Source organism: Epinephelus moara, chromosome 17 (assembly GCF_006386435.1).
Source record: "Epinephelus moara isolate mb chromosome 17, YSFRI_EMoa_1.0, whole genome shotgun sequence".
NCBI lineage: Eukaryota > Metazoa > Chordata > Actinopteri > Perciformes > Serranidae > Epinephelus > Epinephelus moara.
This window is the reverse complement of record NC_065522.1, coordinates 20,444,237-20,458,418: the sequence shown is the minus strand read 5'-3', so window position 1 is coordinate 20,458,418 and position 14,182 is coordinate 20,444,237. Positions and strand designations below refer to the sequence as shown.

At 41.5% G+C, this 14,182-nt stretch overlaps 1 protein-coding gene across 1 annotated transcript in view; it reads left to right on the top strand.

Annotated features, from left to right (window-relative positions):
- The first annotated feature begins 3,245 nt into the window (after nt 1-3,245).
- The window catches only part of ndrg2 (NDRG family member 2), a 52,862-nt gene continuing 41,925 nt past the window's right edge, over nt 3,246-14,182 (top strand). The window contains exon 1 of the mRNA XM_050067795.1: nt 3,246-3,730. The gene's annotated coding sequence lies outside the window, so the exon portion shown is untranslated. The remainder of the gene's footprint in view (nt 3,731-14,182) is intronic.

The following is a 14,182-nucleotide window of genomic DNA, read 5'->3' as shown; positions in this document are numbered from 1 at the left end:
TGGAAGTGGTATCATCAAAGGCTGAGAGGGCTGGAGAAGAGAAAGAGAGGGGAAAGTTTTCCTCTGTTTATAGAAAGTGTTTATACATACTAAACTTCCTGCATTCACCTTACGTCTCGTTGTACAACAGGTTACCTTCAACTTTCAACAACACATCAGATAAACCATTTATCATACCTTTGAATCCACGGTTAAGTAAGCAGTGAGGCTGTAAGGCTCAAGATCAGATTTCTTTTTCTTTGCCAGAGTGGGAGAGCAAGTTGGATATCAAACATATCAACAATTCAAATTCAATTTACTGCATGTTGAGAGGAGAAAGATATTTATGCTCTTGTTTGAACTACACTGATATTCTGGGCTGTGTAACTGTCTGATTACACTTGATTAATATTAAATTTCACCAAATATGCGGAAGAACTCCATTTCAAAAAACACTGAATTTCGCTCTCCATACAGAGTCGCATCAGAAAACCAGGTATACCAAACTCCACTTTAGAAACACTGATTTACAGAGTCACGTCAGAAGAGTGGGTATACAGAACTCCACTGAAAAAGACACTGATTTTAACTCTCCATAAAGTCACATCAGAAGAGCAGATATACCAAACTCCACTGAAAAAAAAACCAGTCCCAATCCAATTTCTACCCCTTAAATTTTCCACTTGGTATTGAGTGCCCTCATTTGCGAGATAACCCTTGATGAGGGAAGTGAGAAATATTTGGGTAGAGATCTTTCCCTAAGAAACGAGACACCACTTCATGGTGAAATGCTGAAAACAGGAGGCGCCTACGACGTCTTCTAGTTCTGATCGATTTTTTTGGGTTAAGTCGATTTGTTTAAATATTTTGACGCTGTGTTCAACCGAGTTGCTGATGAGTTTACGCTACTCCAACCATCTGTTGTTTGTATAGCCTACATTCCGATCGTACAGTAACAAATTGTTTTCCAAAACTTGCCGACGTTGCTGACTTTGCAAGGTGTTCTGGGAAATTTCATCTTTCACTTCATTGAAAGTGTGGGTCGGGGCTTCCTTGGAATCTAGGGCGGATTTTAAGTTTTGGAAACCACTTCCACTAACTCAATTCTGTTTTGGGACACCACTAGCCTAAATGTTAACGCGCACAACCAAGTGCAAGTGGGTATTTCTAGGGGAAGTGTGGGTATTGGGACAGGCTCCGTACAGGGTCAGATGACGAGCACTGACACCAAACTCCATTGCGATAACACTCCATTATTAGGCAGTAGAATGACGAAATTTGTGCCTATATGATGTCACACTTTCGCTGAATTCAATCTATTTCATTATCAGTCCATCCATATTTGAGTATGCAGTCCATTTAATAACCAATGGTGGATTAAAATATGGGCAAAGTGATCCCAGAAGTCCCAGTTCTCCGCAAAGTTACAGAATTTTAACGTCGCCCAGGTTTCTGTGTCAAAAGGCCTATGGGAATTTTCCATTGGATTACTTTAGAAAATAAACTCAGTGGCAAACAGAAGTTTATACTTACACGCTTTGTTCAGCGGGATAACCTTCACAAAACTAACACCACTTTTAGAACTTTTTTAAGCGTAAATGCAATCAGCAGAAATAAAAAGCTAATGCTAGGCTAATAAACAAACAACATCACGGTTACATGACTTCAAATTCTCCACCACAGCAAGGCTTTAAATCTGTGTCCGGCGTGATAACATTCTGTAGTCTCATTTAGCCTCTTGTGTCGTTTCCTAAACCTACCATGTTGACTTTATTTACCTAAATCTAACCTCTCACTTTACGTTGAGTGCAGAACTTTACGAAAAGTAAGCCATTCGTGGTGCGCAGACTTTTAGGATCTCATACGAACTGTTGTATAAGGATATGTTGCATGGAAAAAAGGTCATTCACAAACATATTTTGTCATATTTTTCTTATCAAAATTAACACTTTCCCTGCCAGAGTATTGTTTTTAAGTTACCAACCACCGCCAGCATTTTTGATCATATTCACTGATCTTTCAAGACCCACAGATTGATTTGTTCTATGATTATGTAAACAGTTTTTATATGAAACTTAAGAGGAGACCTTTCGTTTTTATGCACAAAAAACATTTTATTCTATCTAACTCCATTTCTTTTTTAATCAACAAAAAAAGAATTTTTGCATCTTCAGAAAACAACAACATGTCGGACAAAAAGCTCAATATTCTCTTTGAGGTACAGCGGAACACGTCGCCACGTTGAGCAATCGTTCAGTGTGATGTTGTCTCCCTCTCCTCTGCGGCCGTCTTGTCCGTGTCACTGTCACCGTCATGGCGACCCCGCTTTGTCCCACCAACCTCGTCTGCTTCTTCATCCAAATCGTATTGAGAATGTTGATCAAAGCACGAAGTGTCGGAGTCTGAGATCATCAACATGTCCACGGCTTGCACAACCGTCAGCAGCATTTCTGTGCAATTTACAAGCTGCAGCATTTCCGTAAGCATTTTCTAGCAGATCTTCTTCTTTGTTTATTTAGGACATGGCAGTGCTGTTCTATTTCACAAGATGTGTAACAGCGCCCCCTATCTTATGATAGTGAAAACACGGATTGACGGAATATGTCGTCAACAGCAGGGAATCATTGTGTCTCAAATGACGGAAAATCTTGTCAGTGGCGGGGAAAGAGTGAATACTGAGTACTTTTTTGGTTTCTGGGTCTGTGGGTGTACAATGAAGCTGCCATTTGTGGTCTATTGTTTGCAGTGAACTTAATGGGAATTTATAGGCACAATGCTCAGAGAATGGCTATTGGGGGGGGTGAAGTGGGGTCCGACAGATACTTTTAGCCCCAGGACCCCCTAAAAGTTTGATCCAGCCATGCTAAAAGTTGAATTGTCATTGCTCATAGAGTCAGTTTAAGGGGGGGGGGGTTCATTAACATTTTTCAGTTACAAGCTGGTGACAGACTCCTCCATGACACATTGAGACCTCCACCTCCCCTTCAGTGACCCTCTGGAGGAGACCCAGAGCCTAGGTTTGGACCACCAGGTGATGGACTCGTCCAAGTCGAAACGCCCCCCCCCCCTTCTTGTCCCCTCCATGACCGCGCTTTGACTCCAGGTGTGTTTATTTACCTGCTGGCCCGGGCCCAGGCGGGAAAGCTCGCGCGTTCGGCTCACTTCCACAAGCTCCACAAGGGTGGACCGTACCATTATGAACGCTAGGAGGAGGGGGAGCCAGAAAGAGAAACACGCTATTATCTCCTGATATAGCTCAGCATTTAGTCTGGTCCAAACCGGAGCTGTCACAGGGTGTATGAAATATAACCTCCACTTATTTTGGATTAAAATCAACTAGTTTAGTGGAGTTTGTTTTGGATTTATTGGCAGAGAACTTTCCTACCACCCCCTAAAACCCTCCACCGCTACATCTTGCCTTTTGATTGACCACTCCATATTTTTTTTTCCTGCGTGCTGAATATTCCTCCTGCTGGAGAAAGGAGAAAAAACAACACAGGGGGGAAACTGAGGAAGAAGACACACAGCGGAAAAATAAAGGAGGTGGAGTAAAAAAAAAACGAAAAAAAGAAAGTGAAATAACAGGAGATTAGCGGGAAGACTGGAGGAGCAGGTTGGAAAGAAAGCGAGAAGACACTGCGCAAGTGGAGAGCGAGACTTGCCTTTATAAGCCTGTCATTTCATTCTTATAGAAGTCGGTGCTTTTGTGTGAAGATTTTTTTTTTTCGTTCCTCATCTGCTGATTAAAAAGGTGAGTCCATCCCGTTGGTGCTCTGAGAGCAAGAAGTGTGTGTGCATGTGAGAGTGTTTGGAGTCTCCGTGTCCTCCTGGAGAAAGTCAGGGAGTAGCCTGTGCAGATTTTGTCATTGTTCATTCAACAGTCGCGCAACAAGGCAATGCAACCTGCAAAATGTGTGTGTGTGTGTTCTGTTCTCGAGGGTTAGCTCTGTTGTAGGAATGTGCACGTATGCAACGTGAACCCTCCTGTTTAACATTGCATTATGCAAAACCCTCAAAGTAATCAGTGCCCCCTGTGTTTTCTTCCCTGATTGAATCCAGAAACACGCTGCTCGGTCCGCCTATCAACACACACACACACACACACACACACACACTCTGCAAGACATCAATATTTAAATATGTGTTTGCATGCAGCAGATGAAGAAAAGACTATTTAAATTACATTTTGCATGCATGGGATCCCGTTTGGAGTGTTTGTGTGACACACAGAGTGCGTGTTATTGACGCGCACATGTGGCACAGCCAGCGGCTCTTTGTTCCTCTCCCCTCCACCTCCCCCCCCTTATAATCACCGACCCAGGCATGACAGCTCAATGGCATGCCTGGGTGTCCTGCACATAGAATATAGGCCAGTATTGACTCATGGCGCATGAACTTGGATCTTATATGAACATGACCCCCCTCTTCTTCCCTCCATCCCTCCATCCATCCCTGGCTGGTCTGTCAGCCAGCAGCATCATCATCCCTTTGTGGTGTTTTTAAAACAGGATGTTCCCACAGAGCTGCAGCAGCGGCGATATCACGGTTATATACTTTTTTTGTGGTCATGATATGGAGGCTGAGGTGGTGAGTTTGGGGCCGTTCAAGGGGAGGGGGCTGGCAGGGGGGTTGTTGTGGCACTTGGCGCGCCAGAGGAGGGGATATAATGTGTGTCAATGTCAAATGGAGGTGTGTCCCTTGTGTGTGTGTGTGTGTTCACTGGCCCTGTGCTGGCTCGGAACAAAAAACATACTAGGAGAGAATTAAAAAAAACATGCTGCAAAAACCCCTGAAAATCTCCGTTTCATAAGAGTCTCCCTTATGGAATATCTTATAACCTGGCGCGCGAGGGGAAATATTTTGCTACAGTGTGTCGTGCCAGACCAAGGACACACACACACACACACACACACACACACACACACACACTCACACACACACAAAGTGAGAGGGCTCCACAGACAGGTTTTCACCGCGGTGCAAGCTGCGCACACGCACGTACACACTCAAGCAAAGCTCGCGCGCAGATTCTGTGAGTCATACCGCATTTGGAGACTCGCGGCCTCACTGCTCTTTGAGTGAAGTGGAGCTCCTGCTGATAACGCGCGCGCACACACACACTCACATAGACACACGCATAGACACGGACTTGTGCGCGAGCGCAGACAAGCCTCTCTTCTGAAGTAGACATTGTTCCAGGATTGTGCGTTCAGATGTACAAATGCACCAGGACGCACGCGCGCCACAGGCTCTATGTCAGATATTACAGACTGTGCTGAGATGTAGAGATGCACACACACACACACACACACACACACACACACACACGGACGCAGACAGGGACACACACTCTCACAGAGTGTACAGTTTGTCTTTCTTTGTTGGAGATGCTGGTGGGTGTGGTGTTAGCAGCCCTGCATCCATAATTTTGTGGCTGTTTATTTCAGATGACTTTTCATCATCAGACTAGAGGGAGTGAGCACACACTGTAAAAACTTCACCCCTGATTAATACTGCGTTTTAGGAGGATATTAAAGGGTCAGTTCACCCAAATGTCAGCACACACACACACACACACACATGCTCATAGTTTGGGTTTTATCTGCTGATGATTTGAGATATTATCCCACTGCAGTGGAGGTGAATGGAATTTTATTTGTGCTGCTCAAAGCACTGAAGACTAATATCTGAAAATCTCATAACCGGTGTGTCTCTTAAAAAACTGTCATGGTTACTCGCTGTGGACAGTTTTCTGGTGACTTTTAACAAAACAAAATGTCTAATGTAAACTTGTTCCGGACGTGTTCTGGACTAAGAATAAACAAATCTCCAGTGTGCGTTATCTATTTGGATTTGGCGACCCATTTATTCTCAATACAATAAACACATGCTCACCATAACACAGAAGGGCGACAGCATTGTCCATATGTAATCATAATTCCATTCACCAAATTCAGTTTTACACACCAATACGTCATACTTTTTGACATGCTTCCATAACAAAAACTTCCCGTTCCACACACCTGAACCGTGAACTCTGACAGCTCTAGTATATTTACCTTGTGTTTAGATAAAATAAACAAAAACTACATTATGGCTCCAACTGAGACTACTTCTTGGGAGAAAGTAGTTCCTATACGTAAACTTTATTTGGTTATGCCAGTTTAAGGGTACGGTCACACGAGCTAATGCAGGTGAGTGACCTGCCAAGATCACTTGTCAAGATCATGTTCATGCTGAATGTGGGCAGTGCCGGATGTGAGGCACACAGAAAGCTAGCTTGTTAGCTAATTTAAGCTATATTTTGCTAATAAGTTCTTATGTACATTTGAAATTTTCTTATGTTCCATTCCACTCTACGAAAAAAAACAAAAACAAAATATCCTGGATACGGCAGCTGCCATCTTGTATTGGTGGTATCATTTGGACTCAGAGTTTGTGCATTAGCGATCTCTGTGGTATCAAGATCCCGCCCATACACTTGTGCAACCAATTGTGAGCAGTGCCATTGGTCGCGTGCACACCAATTTACACAGATAGCTGTCAATCATGACTTCAAACCCCCTCTTATATAGCATCAAATAACTAATCAAAACCAAACTTATCAGAAAAGGAAGCACTCAAAATACAGCAGTGTGAGAAAACTATCTGAAATGACAGAAACCATGTTTGGGTAAAAATGTATTTGACCCGTACGTTGACATTGTATCCATCTGCTAACTTGGAGGGGGCGGAGTTTATGGCCTATACCACAGCTAGCCACCAGGGGCCAATCGAGATGTTTCGGTTTCACTTTTGGGGAGCTTTCGTGACGTCCATCTTTATTATACTTAGTCTTAAAATGTCTTGTTACAAATGTTACAAAAATAAGGCTTTAACATTAATCTGATGAGTATTCTTTAATTTGAAGTTGTGGGGTCTTAACTACTACAAACATTTGATCTAATTTCATTTATCCAGTTTTAATTTCTTCTTGTGAAAATGAGTGAAGCCTTACTATGTAAAAGTCCATATTTCTAATGTTACAAGTCTTTAAAAAACTATAAGACTGTCATTTTACTTCACACTTGCACTTACCTGTTGGCAGAATGTAGATTGACATAACTCACGCTAATAACCATATTCCCACATAACACTTACCTCTGCACATATATCCTCCTGAGACCCTGTGTCCTCATATGAGGACATCACATTTAGAGTTTAATTGACCTTATACTTCATTCTACTTGGCTTGAAGCCATTGTCCTTGTTCATGGACACTTTTTGTGCCATCTAGTGGTAGTAAGAGCACAATACACTAATCCGTGTAGAAACAAGATGGCAGCCATCTCTGCCAAGTCAGTCTGCAGCTGATCCCGACACAAAAGAGGACAAGGTCCAAAATCTGATCACATTTTATGGTTGAAACTTGTTTATTTATGGTTAATAATGTTTGTAGTTTGATATGGCAACAAATTTGACCAATGTCAGCAACAGTAACATGCTGAGATGCTTGAGGACATTGAGACTTTACATTTGTCCCGTTTGAGGACATTGAGACTTAATTATCGCTGACAATATTTAGTTTTTTAAACATTTTATTTAAAGTTTTACTTTGGTGAACACTTTTACTTTGGTGAATTTGGTGAATTCGGCATCCGCTCTCTAGACCGGAACCAGAATCCAGACAAAATTTGGAGTGAATAGAAACCAGGCTCTTCACTTTATGTGAAGACCCTGGTGACGCGAGGCTAGTTAGACATGGCAACAATCAGTGTCTCTTCCATGCATACTTCTTTGCGATTGGTTGAGGCTGGGACTTCGCCATTCAAGGTTCACCAAAGTTGAACTCCACACAAAGATGTGAATTTGCTTTGCCACTGGCAGCAAATGTTGAATGGAAGTGAACAGGGGGCAAATACAAGCCAATGTTAATTTCACCTGTGTGTGACCGTACCTTTCAGTGTGTCTTTTCTTTTCAACGGTCTTTACAGTGCAAACAAAATTCCACCCACCTCTGTTGTATTGGGCATGGAGGCAGATATGTCAGAGGCAGATATCTCACAACCACAGATAAGGCCAGAACTCTCTGCACAGCTAGATAACACTGTCCACAAGTGGAATAGGTGTGAGTCTAAACCACCCTGCTGTCTATGGAATAATATAGCACCACAAGGACCAGCTACAGCATTAAAACTCTGCTTATGCTTTAACAAATGAATAATGTAACTCTCTTAATGACCACTTTAACTTATAAACCTTAAGTGTGTGTTTCTGCTCTGGGGTGTATTTTCAAGTACATCTCTGACTGCTGCATTTAATTATTTTAAATAGATATTTTGACGTTATTATAGTGCTCATTTTACTTAATGATTATTTGAATTCTCCGGTTAACACTCAGCTACATCTCTGAAACTGACTAAACACGCAGATCTTCACAGTGTCTCGAGCTGATCGTGTCGGGAGGAAGACATGTTTGAAGACATAAAAGGCTTTCCTTCTAAATCTGTTCCAGCATCATAAATTACAAACCATGGGGTATTTATAGAGGTCAGGAGAACAGATTGTTCTGCTGAGCGTGTTTTATTTTAATTTGATTATGTTCCCCAGATGTGGAGCTGCAGAATCAGTCTTGTGTAAGATGCCTGTTTTTTATTTGGCCTTAGTATTTCAACATAAAGGAAATATAAGAATGGATGCTGCTTGTTTCTCATCATTGTGAACTGAATTTCTTTGCGGTTTGCTGTTGATCAAACTAAATGAGCCATTGAACACAGGATTTGGTAATTATTTATTGACTTATTGATCTAATTTTTTGACCAAATAAGCAATAGATTGATCAATAATGCATCCCAGAACAATAGAACTTTCAATGCAGTATAACAGCAACAGGATGTGGCAGTTGTACTTTATTATACTGCCAAAATGTCATTTTAAGACTTGGCACAAATTCATTTTTGGACCCATGGATGACATCTGTATACACTGTATGACTGCCAGAGGTTGCTAATTATCTCCCAGCAGATTCAGGTTGGAGCGAGGACACTGTAACTGTGAATGGGCCGGGCTGTCAAAATGTCACAGCTGTAATTTGTGCCGTTTTTTCCGGAGTCGTGGCATATGCATCTGTCAGGATGGAAAATAAACTCTTCAGCTGTAACAGTTGCCCTTTGGTCTGACGCCGCATCGCCGAGTGTTTGTGTTCTGGCCAGACTAATAATCCAAGATCAGCTTGTTGACATCATTAAACTGTGGCGGTTCAGTCTCTACTCTGTAGGAGCTTGCAGCCATTTCTGAGCCCACTGACAGAACAGAAACATTTGTGAAGTGATGACTCAGTAGCTTAAGTTTTGTGTTTAGCAGAAAGATGGTGATGGCCATGTTTGTTAACCCCCATGTTTCATTGTCCCTGCACCACTGAATGTGTTGACATGGTGGCTATCGACCATCGTGACCTCATTACAGACTGGTTGTACCATCATTGGACATCGCCCGTGTTCATTTGGATTGTCAGTGACAGTTTGACCTTTTGCACTCCAGGTTCCTAACAGGGTGCCATGATCTGTGTAACACAAGGCATGATTTACAACATTTGTTTACACTGAAATTATAAATTATACATAGCCGAAAAGACAATTTTAAAGCTTGACGATGTAACGTTTGAAAGAGGAAATAACACAGTGTTCCTATTATAAAGTAAGAGGCTGTGGAGTGTACAGCCTGACTTGCAGGGGCGGCCTGAGAAATTTTTCATGTGGTTGCCAGATAGGGCCACTGAATCGATATATCGATCAAGATCAATGTACCTTCACACCCCTAGTATATAGGTTAGTTGAAAACTGTCAATATGAAGAGTTAGGAAGGATTGGCATACTGATTTACCTCCTGTTTTACAGTTAATATTACTAATTATCTGATGTGCGTAGACATTTTCTTCCACAGCAATCCTGTTTTAATGTCTTATGTATCTGTTTGTGTTAGGCGATTATTTGTTCTTCAAACAGGCTGATTGTCATTTCCCTTAAAAGGACAAATACACAGCTGAAGTTTGGAGTACATGGATTGTAAGGAACAAACCTTTTTTGCCAACAAGTCTTCCCAAGATTAGGGCAGACTCGTGGGTACCCATAGAATCCATTTTCATTCAGACATGTTGAGGTAAGAGTTCAAGGGACCCCTTTTAAAATGGCCATGCCAATTGTTCCTCTCACCAAAATTTAGCCAACTTTGGAGAGTTATATCGCCCCCTTCCCAAAAAGCTAGGATTACATGGTTGGTACCAATGGATAGTGATGGCCAAATGAAGCCTCATGAACCACTTTCTGTATTTTCTGACCCCACCAGATGGCGCTCTTGGTTTAAAGACAAAGACTTAAGTAGTGATGGCCAAATGAAGCTTAATGAACCAATTTCTTTATTTTCTGACCCCACCAGATAGCGCTCTTGGTTTAAAGACAAAGACTTAAGTAGTGATGGCCAAATGAAGCCTCATGAACCAATTTCTTTATTTTCTGACCCCACCAGATGGCGCTCTTGGTTTAAAGATAAAGGCTGAAGGACTTGCAATGTTCAAACCTTTGTTGAACAGACAGCACCATCTGGTGGCTTCAGAAAATAAAGATAGTGGTTCATGAGGCCTCATTTGGCCATCACTAGACTTAAGGACTTGCAATGAAGTGTGCTTTCAAACCTTTGTTGAGCAGACAGCGCCATCTAGTGGCTTCAGAAAATAAAGACAGTGGTTTGTGAGGCCTCATTTGGCCATCACTACCGATGGATGCTTTACGTTTTCAAGTTTCACAAGATACTTTCGTACTAGCATAGAAAGTAAGCACCCCACAGCCTCTTAAAGACAGTAATATCAACCTTCAAGTATTTTCACCACTGCTTGCTTGGTCTGGCATGACCGTTAGCTTATTTTGGTTATTTTATTTTTGTGAGGTTAGCCAGTGTTAGCAAACTTAAGCTAGATATTGTTGTGTAACTGGCATCAAGGTCAGGGGGGTAATGTTACACCAACTGTCTGCTTTTTTCCTTTTAGTTTTTTGAAGCACTGTGTGGCACTAAACAGTGCTAAATAAATAAAGTTTTTCATTATTATCATAATGAGAATTATTTATGTTTTTTCACTACAGTAAAACAAGACGTACACACACACAAATATACGCACACAGGAGAATCATTTCCAAACATATAAAGTGGCCTATGAGGGGGGAATGAAAGTAAAGAGTGGAGAAAATGGCAATTCTAGCTGATTTAAAAATAGGAGAACTTATTGCACTTGCATTTCTGCCCCCTCCTTTAAAGCACAAATGTACCTCCTTTCAGCTGTTGGGGGAAACTTACTCGAGCGTATTCAGTCTGTCACCTTGCCTGTTGACTCAACCAATATTAACATTTACTCCCGCAGTGTTTGCTAATCCATCAGTGATGACCGCAGGGAAAAGACGATATGCTTGACCTGTTAGGGCTGTACAGTGGTGAGATATTAAAGTTCAAATCATAGTTTATTTCTGACCTTCAGTGTTGGAGAAAGTGGATTTACATATGTAGAATCTTTTTCTAAATTGACACCTCTTGTTTAATGAATACTCATATGAAATTGAAGCATTTTATTGTTTGTTGTTCAAGTTATGAGTCATCACTTGTAAAACAATGAAGTTCTGACAATGAAACAGTTTATTATATGAATATATTGACCGATGGAGTTAATTTCCTGACTTTAAATGAGCTGCAGTGATAAACTGACCAATATTCCACATGTTGTATTAACTTAGATAACACGGCTCTGAGGTCTGATAGCTGCTACGAAACAGAAGACACTGAAAACACTGTGGAAAGGTAGATGAATGTGTGGATATGCAGTAAACTAGGCCAGTAAACATCTATTATTGGAGGTGGATTCAGGTCCCAGAATATCAGGGAATCAAATGCTGTTGTCATCTTGGCTGCTCAGAAATAGTCTGTGTCCTTATGTTGAGGTGTTGACGCTCAAATGATCTCCTGTCTAAGTGCACACCAGCTGTTGGGTTCATGCAGACCTGTCAATTTAGTGACACGAGCGCTGTGTTTCAGTGTAGCGGCGGCACCAAGCCGCTGATTAAATGTGAGGTATTGTTGCATTAAGTGGACTGCGTTACGGTGTTTGATGGTGTCTCGGCGCTGATGGTGCTACGGAGCTGATGCTTATGTCTGTGGGTGTAATTGCCTCTTGAGAGTTAGAGTTTTGTTTACTGCTCAGTTTGAGTATTGCCGCTCGTTTATAGCAGAGGAGGGCTGATAGCCACTTTAATTAGCTTGCTATTGGAACAAACATGAACACTGATGATTTCAAGCAAATGAGGGGATAAAGTACCTTCTTAAAGCTGCAACAAGCAAGATGTTTACATTAAAAATGGATCAAATTACCATGTGTAACGTGAAAGGTGTTGCTCATGGTGACAAACCCAGCTCCATGAGGCAAGTTCACATCTTTTAGCTTGTTTTTTTTTTTTTTACACTTTCTGGCCCGCAGACTTGGCTCATATCAATCTTGTTTCCAGTCACATCAGACAGCTGATTTCAGAAAAAAAAAACCACTCATAGAAAGCCAACTTACAGACGATAGACACATCGGTTAAGGGCTGACAATATTTTTGACCAGTTACACGTCGGTCTATAGGTTAATTTTGCTACTCTACAGTTCACTGCACTCTCCACCAACTGGGTCTGGAGGCAGCTAGCTAGTAGCGCCACTCATTCAGTGATAACTGCTAATAACGGCATCCCGACCCAACACCAATGCTGTGGAAACATTGTGCCCATCTTCCAGTCTCCCCCAATTCATGCAATTCAAGTGATTCAACGTCGAGCCGCTAACTTCCTTTGGTGTTGTTCACTATGTTATCACTGTTAGCTCTGTTAGTACAATTAGCAATGTCAGCATGGCTAGTGGTGCTAACATAGTCAACAATGCTAAAGGAGATTTGTGGCTTAAAATGAAGCCATTACCTTACCGGGGCTACGTGTGGGGCGTCAGCGGAGGGTGGTGCCATGTTTTCGCAGTTCCGTTACCAGTGGTAATCACAGAATTAATGGCATTAATAGCTAGCTCCCATCTGACCTAGGTGAGAATTTGCAAATCCTAAAATAGCAAAGGAATGGCACACTTCACTCTGTCTTACTCTGCCTCTGATTGGCTTACCTTGACATTCTTGCCCTAACCATAACCAGTCCCATTTATCTTCCCTAAACCTAACCAATCCAAACAACAAAGGCAATGAGTACTAGCCAATCATAAGGAGCATAAGACAGGTCATTTCTTAGCTGTCCTAGGATTTGCAGTTTTGCGACACAGATAGTGAACAATGCAGAGTGGCCAAGGCTAACATCAGCTAACCAGTGGGTACTATGTTTTTGCATGTTAACGTGGCTAGCTAGCTGTCTATTAGCAAAAGTAACTGATACTTTCATCCCTACTCCAAATGAATGCTATTGTTGCTAGTTTGCTGGATGTGTAAATAGTTAACTATTTACTTACACTTTTGCCATATCAACTTTAACACAGATGTGTTTTTGCTTTGTTGCGATGCCCCCAAGTGGCCAAAAAGATCTACGAATGCAGCTTTAACTACATTCAGTCTTTTATAACTCCATAGCTCCACAAACATATTGCTGTTTCTGTGTACCATCTGTCCAAAACTTGTAAGATCTTTGAATTGGAACTGAAGATCATATGATGGCCAGTCAGCCAGTTATTAGTGTAGAAGTAGTTTTGGCAAATATTCACTGAATCAAGCTTTTCAAATGTGACTTCTTTGTCATTTATGATAGTAAATTCAATATCTTGATATTGAATATTGAGTTTTGCACTGTTGGTTGGACAAAACAAGTCATTTGAAGATGTCTGCCTGGACTTTGAGAAACTGTGATTGCCATATTTCCTTACATTTAATAGACCAAATGATTATTTATTCATGAAAACAACTGTGAGTTTGAGCCTTACGTTTAATATAATTAGTTATATTTAATAAGAAGTCTAATCTTGTTAAATTAAAATGCACTGATGAAATGTCCATATGAAAAAAATCCCTCCTGTCTCTTATTTACATGCTCCAGTTGTATCCTGCATGGCCCATCTGAGTGCAGCTACTGTAACTAACACTGTGTAATGTTGCACTTCCCCCCGTGTTGGCACCAACAGAAACATTGATTCTTCTCTGTTGACAGTGGATTCAGCTCAGTG